Below are 8,754 nucleotides of genomic sequence, written 5' to 3'. Positions count from 1 at the left end.
CATATTTTTTTGTTATTTATTTCCCTTTCTTAAAAAAAAATATACTTTTATTGATTTCAGAGAGAGGAAGGGAAAGGGAGAGAGAGATAGAAACATCCATGAAGAGAGAGAATCATTGATCAGCTGCCTCCTGCATGCCCGCTACTGGAGATTGAGCCCACAACCTGGGCATGTGCCCTGACTGGGAATGAACCGTGACCTCCTGGTTCATAGGTGGACACTCAACCACGGAGCCACGCCAGCAGGCACAACTCTATGAGATTTTAAAGCCAATTATTATCCAAGCTATTTTCTCGATAAATTTTGTAACAGGGATAACATGACCTTGACAACTTTTTAGGAGGCTGGAGGAAAAGGTGGCGGGAGGAGGGAGCAGGCCCCAGGCTTGCCAGCCACTTGGATTTAAGAGCGCCACATTCTTTCCTTACAAGGGGAAGGGCTGTATTCCTCCTGGTAGCTTCTGAAGGTATGACTAAAGGTGAGGCCACAGTTGAAGGGATAGAGGGAAAGGGTGGCATTGAGGATGCCTATAAGAAAGAGGTCTTGGGGACAGAGTAAGCAGCCCCTGTGTCTAAGAAGAATTTAATTGTCTTACCTGTCATGTCCAGGGTCACCTTGGGCTCCGTCCCTTCCATAGTGATGCTCTTAGTGGGGGCTGACTGGTGCGTTGGGCCCTGTCGTTCAAAGACATTGTGTGGTTAGGTTCTGGCCCCAGGGACCCTCCAGCCCCTGGGACAGTCCCTCTTCCAGCGACCGAACTTGTGGCAGAGGGGACACGGCCCCTGAGGTGACATATGGTTTAAAAGTGATTTGCCTGTTTCTGTGCGAGGGCTTTCTTGCTTTCTCTGCCCTGTCTCCATTGTTAAAACACTGGAAGTTATTCCTACCCGTTGCTCGGTGGGGGTCTGGGCTCCTAAGGCTAGTTTTTGGTAACTTTTTCCTATTGCCTAAGGCTGTTTGTGGGATGAAATGTATCCCCAAAAGTTCTCGGCCTTTAATAGACCTGAACAATTCCTTTAACAGGCGTTCGATTTATTACTTTCCTTAGAGATAACGTGCTAAGGTTTGGGTGAGGATGAGCTCTGCTCCTGGTAGTGGCAGGATTGGTGAGTTTTGCAAACAAGTGTCTGCAGTCTTGTTACAAAGAAAGGGTTAAACAGGCAACTGCTCTGTGGAGCGGGTGGATGTCAAGAAAGCAGGCTGCGCTGGCTTTGTGAGCGGCAGGCAGTTTGCTGGGCCTGTGAGGAAAGTTTCCATGAATCCGTTTGTAATTGTGGCAAAACGCACTGTATACGTTTTTTTGAAATCCCTAACCCGCTGAAGGGCTATAAGCATTAGCAAAACAAACTTCATAGAACAGTGTTACAATTCAGAGGTTTGTTCACAGGCCAGAATTCCCTGTCCCCGAGCGGGTATTGGGGCTGAATGAACAGCTGGGTCAGAGAGAAGTGAGGACGCGGAGGAAGGTTCAGAATGAAGAAGAAGAGCTTGGTAAGCAGTGCAGTCCTGACAGAGGGAAGGGCGACTACGGAGAAGCAAGAAGGCCTGGACGTAGGGAATCTCTGCTGTGGGGGCGATAGCTGTCTAAGGCAGTGAAGGTACTGAGATTGAAAGTGCCATTCCCAGGCCAGATGGACTCATTGTCACTTCGGGGCCAGGCCTGCTGCAGTAGAAAATGCGCCTGAAGGCTGTGAGGAGGAGGCACCCTGAAGGGGAGGGCTCTTAGGAGTAGGTTGCTGGTTCCCACAGTGGGTTGGTGTGGTGCGCGGGGGGGGGGGGGGGAGGTAAGTAAGAGATGAGTCTATCCCGGAGGTGAGAAGTCCGAAGGGAAGGCGTCCCAACCGTCCGAACAAAGCGCTGGAGAGAAGAGGGAGTCTGCCACTATGTTAGGGTGTCCCACTAACACAGGGTAGCCAGGGGCCTGGCTCCGGAAGAGTGGGCCCTCTGGCCCCCGTGGGCGAGGACTTTGGTGAGGCAAAAGCCGGCAAGGGAAGTAACTCTTAGTCACCAGAAATTCGAGGGGCCGACGTGGTCTGGAGAAGCCTGCAGCCAGGAGTGGGGGATCCCTTCAGGCCCCTCCGTGAATCCGGGTTTTGGCACCAAAATGTTAAGTCTGAGCCAACGGAAGTCAGGCCAAGAGACATTGTGAGAGTCTGAGAAATTGTATTACATTCTCCCACGGCGGCTGAGGACGGTGTGTCGGTGTGAGCACCGAGGGGTGGTTATGTTCTTATATAGGGACTGGGTCATAGGAAGTACAGATAATGGGGCACACGCCCAGGTTGTGGGCTCAATCCCCAGCAGGGGGCAAGCAGGAGGCAGCCGATCAGATTCTCTCTCATCACTGATGTTTCTATCTCTCTCTCCCTCTCCCTTCCTCTCTGAAATCAATAAAAAAAAAAATAAATTTTTTTAAAAAATAGGAAGTTAAGCCAGCCAGAGAGTGTCGGTCTGCAGACTGAAGAGTCCCAGGTTCAATTCTGGTCAGGGGCACACGCCCAGGTTGTGGGCTCAATCCCCAGCAGGGGGCGTGCAGGAGGCAGCCGATCAGATTCTCTCTCATCACTGATGTTTCTATCTCTCTCTCTCTTCCTCTCTGAAATCAATATAAATAAATAAAGTAAGTAAGTAAGTAAAATACATTGATTAGACAGACTGTTCTTTCAGGTAAAAACGTTGATTCAGTGCTTCCGTTACTCCCCGATAGCCTCGTCATGCCCAGCTGCCTGTCACTTCTACTGTGTTCTTTCCTGGCCTTTCTCTGTGCTGCTTCCTCTGCCTTGGAAGTCCTCCTGTTTCTTCACATGCAGTGGAATCGGAGGGTTGCCTCTCCAGGCCTCAATGCTCTCCTGCTAGTAACCAGTTGGAGAGACTGGAAACCGACATGCCCCAGACTCCCATGCACCTATGGTCCGCATGGAAATACGTTCAGTCAACCAGGTGCGCTCTTGAAAGATTTGCCAGGAGAAGGCATCATCCTGTCGTAATTGCTGCTGGCAAGCCGGGTTTGAGAAATAATGTGAATAGGCATTTAATGCTGTTGGAGCCACCGTCCTGCCTCAGTGACAGTCGCCAGTGGCAGAGGTGTGAAGAGCGGCTACAGCAGCAGCACCATCCTGGTTTCTGGAACATAGCCCTGCAGGGGGCCCCTGAACTCCAGAGCCCAGGGGTAGCTCCCGGACTTCTGCGCCGCAGGCTGTCCCAACAATTGTGTAAGCACCTGCTTAACATACCTAGAGTGGCTTCTGTTTCCTGCACTAAATCTTGACTGAGAGGTCACCTACTCAGATTCGGCCTCCCAAGCACAGCCGGGGTTCCCCTGATCCAACAGGCTGGGCTAGGGTCCCCTCTGCACTCCCCTCATGCCCTGCTGGTACGCCCGAGCCTCTTCGTGTTTCCACCCCTGGCACCAGTGCTTGGCTCACAGCATGTACCGCGTCAGTGTTTACTGAACTGAAACTTCCTGTGCCAAGATACCAGGTAGGTTCTGAAATCCGGTCTAAGGAGCATCCTACCTCACGCCTGATGGGCGAAGCCCAAAGAACGAGCTGGCGCTAGACGTATGCTGGATTCCAGGTGGACCCAGAGCCTGCAGCTGCTCCACACTTTAGCCCCCTCAAACACTAGAATTGAAGATTCAACCTGGTCCCCAGGAAGGGAACGCTAATGAACGAGGGACGTTGTTTATCTCAATATTTACCCTCTGGTGGTTCTCAGGTCCCTCTACTGCTGGGACTGCAATGAGGCCTGCACCCCATGACAACACAGGTGTCGGCGTTAGGAAAACCCAAGTTGGAAGGTGTGTGACCGTGGGTAACAAGTTATTTAACTTGTCTGAACCTCAGTTTCTTCACCTATAAATGGCGATAATGCCCTCGCTGGTTTGGCTCAGTGTCAGCCTGAGGACTGAAGGGTCCCGGGTTCGATTCTGGTCAAGGGCATGTACCTCTGTTGCAGACTGGATTTCTTGTCTAGAGGTGTCTGGTCAGGGCTCGTGTGGGAGGCAACCAATCAATGTGTCTCTCACACATTGATGTCTCTCTCTCTCTCTGTCTCTCCCTCCCCTTTCCGCTCTCTCTAAAAATCAATGAAAAAATATACTCAAGTGAAGATTAACAAAGAAATAAAAACATAAAATAAAGTGGTGATAATAACATCAACCTTACAGAACTCTTGGAAGTAAGAGATTATATGTCTAACATGCTTAGCACAGTATGTGCACATTGAAAATGCTCCCCCCCCCCCCATCAGTTGCTGTTATTATGGTCGTCATTGTTGTTAATGTTACCATCACTGGACCACAATTTTGTTGCTACGTAATTTTTTCTACATAAATTTCCAGCCCAGATTCCCACACAATTAGATTAGAATGCACTTTTTTCATACCTTCTCCTGAGGTATTCCATATTACATGCTGAGGTAATTAACCCCTTTTGCAGAAGGTGCAGCCAGGCCCAAGTGTGGGGCTGTACTGAGGAAATAAGAAAACCATCTATGTCAGTGGTTCTCTACACCAGCTGACAGTCAGAATCACCTGGAGAGTTAAAGCAAAACCGCACCAAAACAAACAAACGAAACCAAAAAACAGTGTCGGGGGCCCTAAACCGCAGATTCTGATTTAATAGGTCCCAAGCACCAGGGTTTCTTAAAGTTCCCAGGGCGACTGTAATGTGACGCTGAGAGCCACTGCCCAATATGGGAAAGATTAGTTAGTACTTCCATTACGCCCCCCCCTTGGGGGAGGGGGGAGAGAAAAAAGCGTTGACTTCCTACAATCGCCACCACCATGGGGGATGGGAGAAGACTGAAGATTACAGTTGAATTATTCCACTTCTAATGTGAACAAGACAGTCCCACTATGAACCTGGACAAATGATTCATCATGCTAATCCTCTGGTTAGTGTCTGGGTTTCCTGTCTAGAGGTGTCTGATTTGATGAGGACTCATCAGAAGCGCTCCCGGATATGTATGGAGTGAGCCTGAAAGTACCTGTGAGGGACCGGTGTTGGCTCACAGGTGTCTGTCCTGTGCCAGGGCCATGCGCGCCCTTGGGCTGGCTGCTGCTGCCAGGTGCATGCACTTTGATCCAGGGCAAGTGAAATGATCCCTGCTTTGGCATCAAATTTAGCTGGTATCTAAACACTAGTGACAGCTGGGAGTGTGCTCAGACACAAAGTAACATCTAAAAAATGTAACGATGTTTTCATTATTAAAATAATACACAAAAGGAAATATACAAGATTGGGAAAACAGAAAAGTAGAATAAACCAGGGTAGAAAACAACAGCAACAACAACAAGAATAATAACTAAGACCTATATAGACAGACTTACCAGGTGCTAGACAAGGCTCTAAGCCCTTTGCCTTATAAATTCATTTACCCCTCAATACGACACTAGGAGATAGATAACTATGTGTATTTCCATTTTACAGATGAGGAGAGAAGACCTGGGGCTGTTAGGTGACTTGCCCAAGGTGGCACAGCTATGAAAGGCAGAGCCAAGGTTTGGACTCATGCTGCAGTGAACAGGGTATGGTCAACCTCAGATACAGCTCTCATAAGGTAAGCTGTGTTCAAGGGCTCAATGCCAATTGCTAAAGTTTAAAACATTAATCTCAGCCCGGCCAGCATGTATCAGTGGTTGAGCATCGACCTATGAAGCAGGAGGTCACAGTTCAATTCCTGGTCAGGGCACATGACTGGATTGCGGGCTGGATCTCCAGGAAGGGGCGTGTAGGAGGCAGCCTATCAATGTTTCTCCCTCATCATTGATGTTTCTATCTCTCTCTCCCTCTCGCTTCCTCTCTGAAATCAATAAAAAAATATATAATTTTTAAAGTTAATCTCAGTTGTCATTCATTCATCCATTTGTTTCACAACCTTATTGAAGGCATCTCATCAAGACCGTTCCAGGCTTGCTTACTGAGATATTGACGAGTATGAGTATACACAGACTACTGCTTATTCATTCCTATAGCATTGAACTCTCAACTGTCTCAACAGAGTAACACATATATAATCAATACAAATCTAGTAAAGATTAAAAATGCTGCAACTATTTCCTGATGACAGAGTCCAAAACCGACACTTCAAAACTTTTGGAATGTCACACACTTTGTAGATGGGATGGCTAGTTAGCATCATTGTCTGTATTTTCATCAGTTATTTAACTCACTTTGGACAAAAATTTAAGTTGAATTTCATGAACTAGGCTTTGTAGAAACATGTTTAAGATAGCAGTTGCGCCTTCAACTCAGCAATTGGTGTTTTTTGGATGATGGATGAATGGATGGATGAAAGGCTATCTGAGTAAATTAATAGACTAGAATATTTGGCAACGTTCTGGGTGCTTAAAAATGCATCTTAAAAATAGTTTAGTGTTGCCCTGCTGGCGTGGCTCAGTGTTTGAGTTTTGACCTATGAACCAGGAGGTCAAGGTTCAATTCCCGATCAGGGCATCCCCAGTGTGGGGCGTGCAGGAGGCAGCCAATCAATGAATCTCCCTCACATTGCTGTTCCACTCTCTCTCTCCCCCTCTCCTTCTCAATAAAAATATATTTAAAAATAATTTAGTGTCATCTAGCTTGATAAATAATAAATTATGACTCAGGAGAAATTTTTTATTTCTATGCTTTCCAATGACTGAATAAGTAACTTCAGGCAAGTCATTATGGGGCCAGTTATATCTGGTTGTTGTAAGGATTAAATTAGTTAACATAAACGAATTATTTACTACCCTGCCAAATACATGTTAAATAGTCAGCATATTTTAAACTGCCTTTAAATTGAAGCAATATACCAGTATATTTTAAAAAGCAAAAATTCAAATGTACAAAAAGCTATGCAATGCAAAATAAGTCTCTTTTGGCAAAGTTTTCTGCTGTTATGACTACTATAGAGACCTCCAAGCAAAAATAACATTTCACTATTATTGATTAAGCAGAGATAGCTTTACCAACCAGTAGATAACATCATTTGAGTCGGAACGATGTGAAATAACACAAGTATTCTGGCTAAATTCCAGTGGGAGTGATTAACATTCTCCAACTTCAAATAATTTTTATTATTAGCCAAAACTTGTTCATCCCCAATAAGACACACGTTGCATAAAGGGCATAGAAAGAGACAGCCCTCCCCTGGCATGTCCACCGTCCATACTTTCCACTGAGGGGTTCCCTTTCTTTTTGACCGCTATTCCATGGCTTTTCAACGGCCACTACTTTCAGCCCTGGCAAGTTTGTCCACCCAGAGTGCCAAGTATTTCCAAAAAACAAAAGAGATAAGATAGGAACACCTGTAGAAAGATGTAATGTCCACGGAAAACATATTGACTAATGGTTTTGATGTTTGTAACGCTATTGGTATTTATTCCTTTTAACTCTAAGGCTGGGATGAATACACATATTCCTCATGGTTTCCCACAAAGCCTTGTTGATAAGTGGGAGGGAGAGGGTTATTCTGCCATTTAATCTCTCAATCTGTACAAAATGGAATCCAGGACACAAGAACAATACCCGCGGCCTATCTCACCCCTTCAGTCCAGTCCTGAGTCCTTCAAGTTCCCTGGCCCTCCAGCCTTTTTTCACCACCTTCCCAGAGGAAGAAGTGGGGGAGTGGGAAACAATTCAGGCCCTCTTTGTAAGCGTCTGAATGAATTTCAAGTATGCTAAACACCTCCGTCTTCCACCTAATTAGAACACGTAGAAAAAGAGGCATTTTTAGGACATTTAAAACCGGCAGCATAAAGACCCATCTGGAGAGCGCCGCTGTGTGTCTCCGCAGTGGGAGCGCCCAGCAGGTCTCCCTCGGGCGGCGGCTGCCCCGTGCGCCCCCGGCCCTCGGCGGCTGCTGCGGGCAGCTAAGCAGCCTGCAGCCCCCAGGGGGCCCAGCGCCCTGCCCATTACAGAGCCCGGAGCCTGCGTTGCTTCTCTCTGCGGGGAACTGCCTGGGATTTTAAACCTCTAATAAAGGATTAACATCTCGCGTCTTGCAAAAACAGGGGGAAAAATCACTTGCTTGTCACAACCAGATGATTTTGTTAGGAAATGCCAGTAAAGGTTGAAACCTTGGAGATGCCTATTGTCCACAGGGGGAGTGGTTAAAAGTGTGGATGCCGCAGCCCAATTACCTAGGTTCGAATACGGGTTTGCCATTTGAGCGCCTATCACGTGCCAGGCGCTCGGAATAGCTCTGGGAACAAAATGGGGCTGAGGTTTTCTTGGGGAACTAGCATTCGCTCGGATACCTTGATTCAGTTTCCTCACCTGTAAGGAGTACCCGCCGCATAGAACTGTTGCAAGGGTCTGAGATCTTGTATTCAGATGGAAACGATTAACGCGCGGTCTGGCACACAGTAGGGGCTCCGCAAGCATTCGCTCTTCTCTGGACGTGAGCTCACCTGGTATGAGGACAGCACGGAGGGGAGACAGGTGCACGGTTAAGAGTGACTCTTTGAGCGGTTCTTTTAAACGAGCGCTGGACGCGGTAGGAATGCTTAGCTGCGGAGAGGAGCACTGGTAGGGGCCCTGGGAGCAAAGGTTCTGCAGCCAGGACGTTGCAGGAAAGGGAGCCCCGCACCGTGGGCGGCTGCAGACAACTCCCTGGAACTTCGAGCTTAGCGTTTCCCGCCCCGCGTCTCAAGAAGGCGTGATTAGCATTCGCTCCGCCCCTGTCGCTTCCCGCACCGCGATTGGCCCGCGTTGTTCGGCTGCCCGCTCGGGGCGGGGCCGCAGGGCGCCGGAGGAGAGGCCACGC

General features: G+C 47.9%; 1 long non-coding RNA gene across 1 annotated transcript in view; it reads right to left on the bottom strand.

Annotated features, from left to right (window-relative positions):
• Positions 1 to 8,619, bottom strand: part of LOC102755827 — a 22,432-nt gene extending 13,813 nt beyond the window's left edge. The window contains exons 1-2 of the long non-coding RNA XR_435430.2: positions 8,399 to 8,619; positions 596 to 674 (exon numbers count right to left, since the gene is read on the bottom strand). This is a non-coding gene — a long non-coding RNA (uncharacterized LOC102755827). The remainder of the gene's footprint in view (positions 1 to 595; positions 675 to 8,398) is intronic.
• Between the last annotated feature and the right edge of the window lie 135 nt (positions 8,620 to 8,754).

This window comes from Myotis davidii, unplaced genomic scaffold, assembly GCF_000327345.1.
Source record: "Myotis davidii unplaced genomic scaffold, ASM32734v1 scaffold394, whole genome shotgun sequence".
NCBI lineage: Eukaryota > Metazoa > Chordata > Mammalia > Chiroptera > Vespertilionidae > Myotis > Myotis davidii.
The sequence above is the reverse complement of the archived record's forward strand: the minus strand, read 5'-3'. Positions and strand labels throughout refer to the sequence as shown.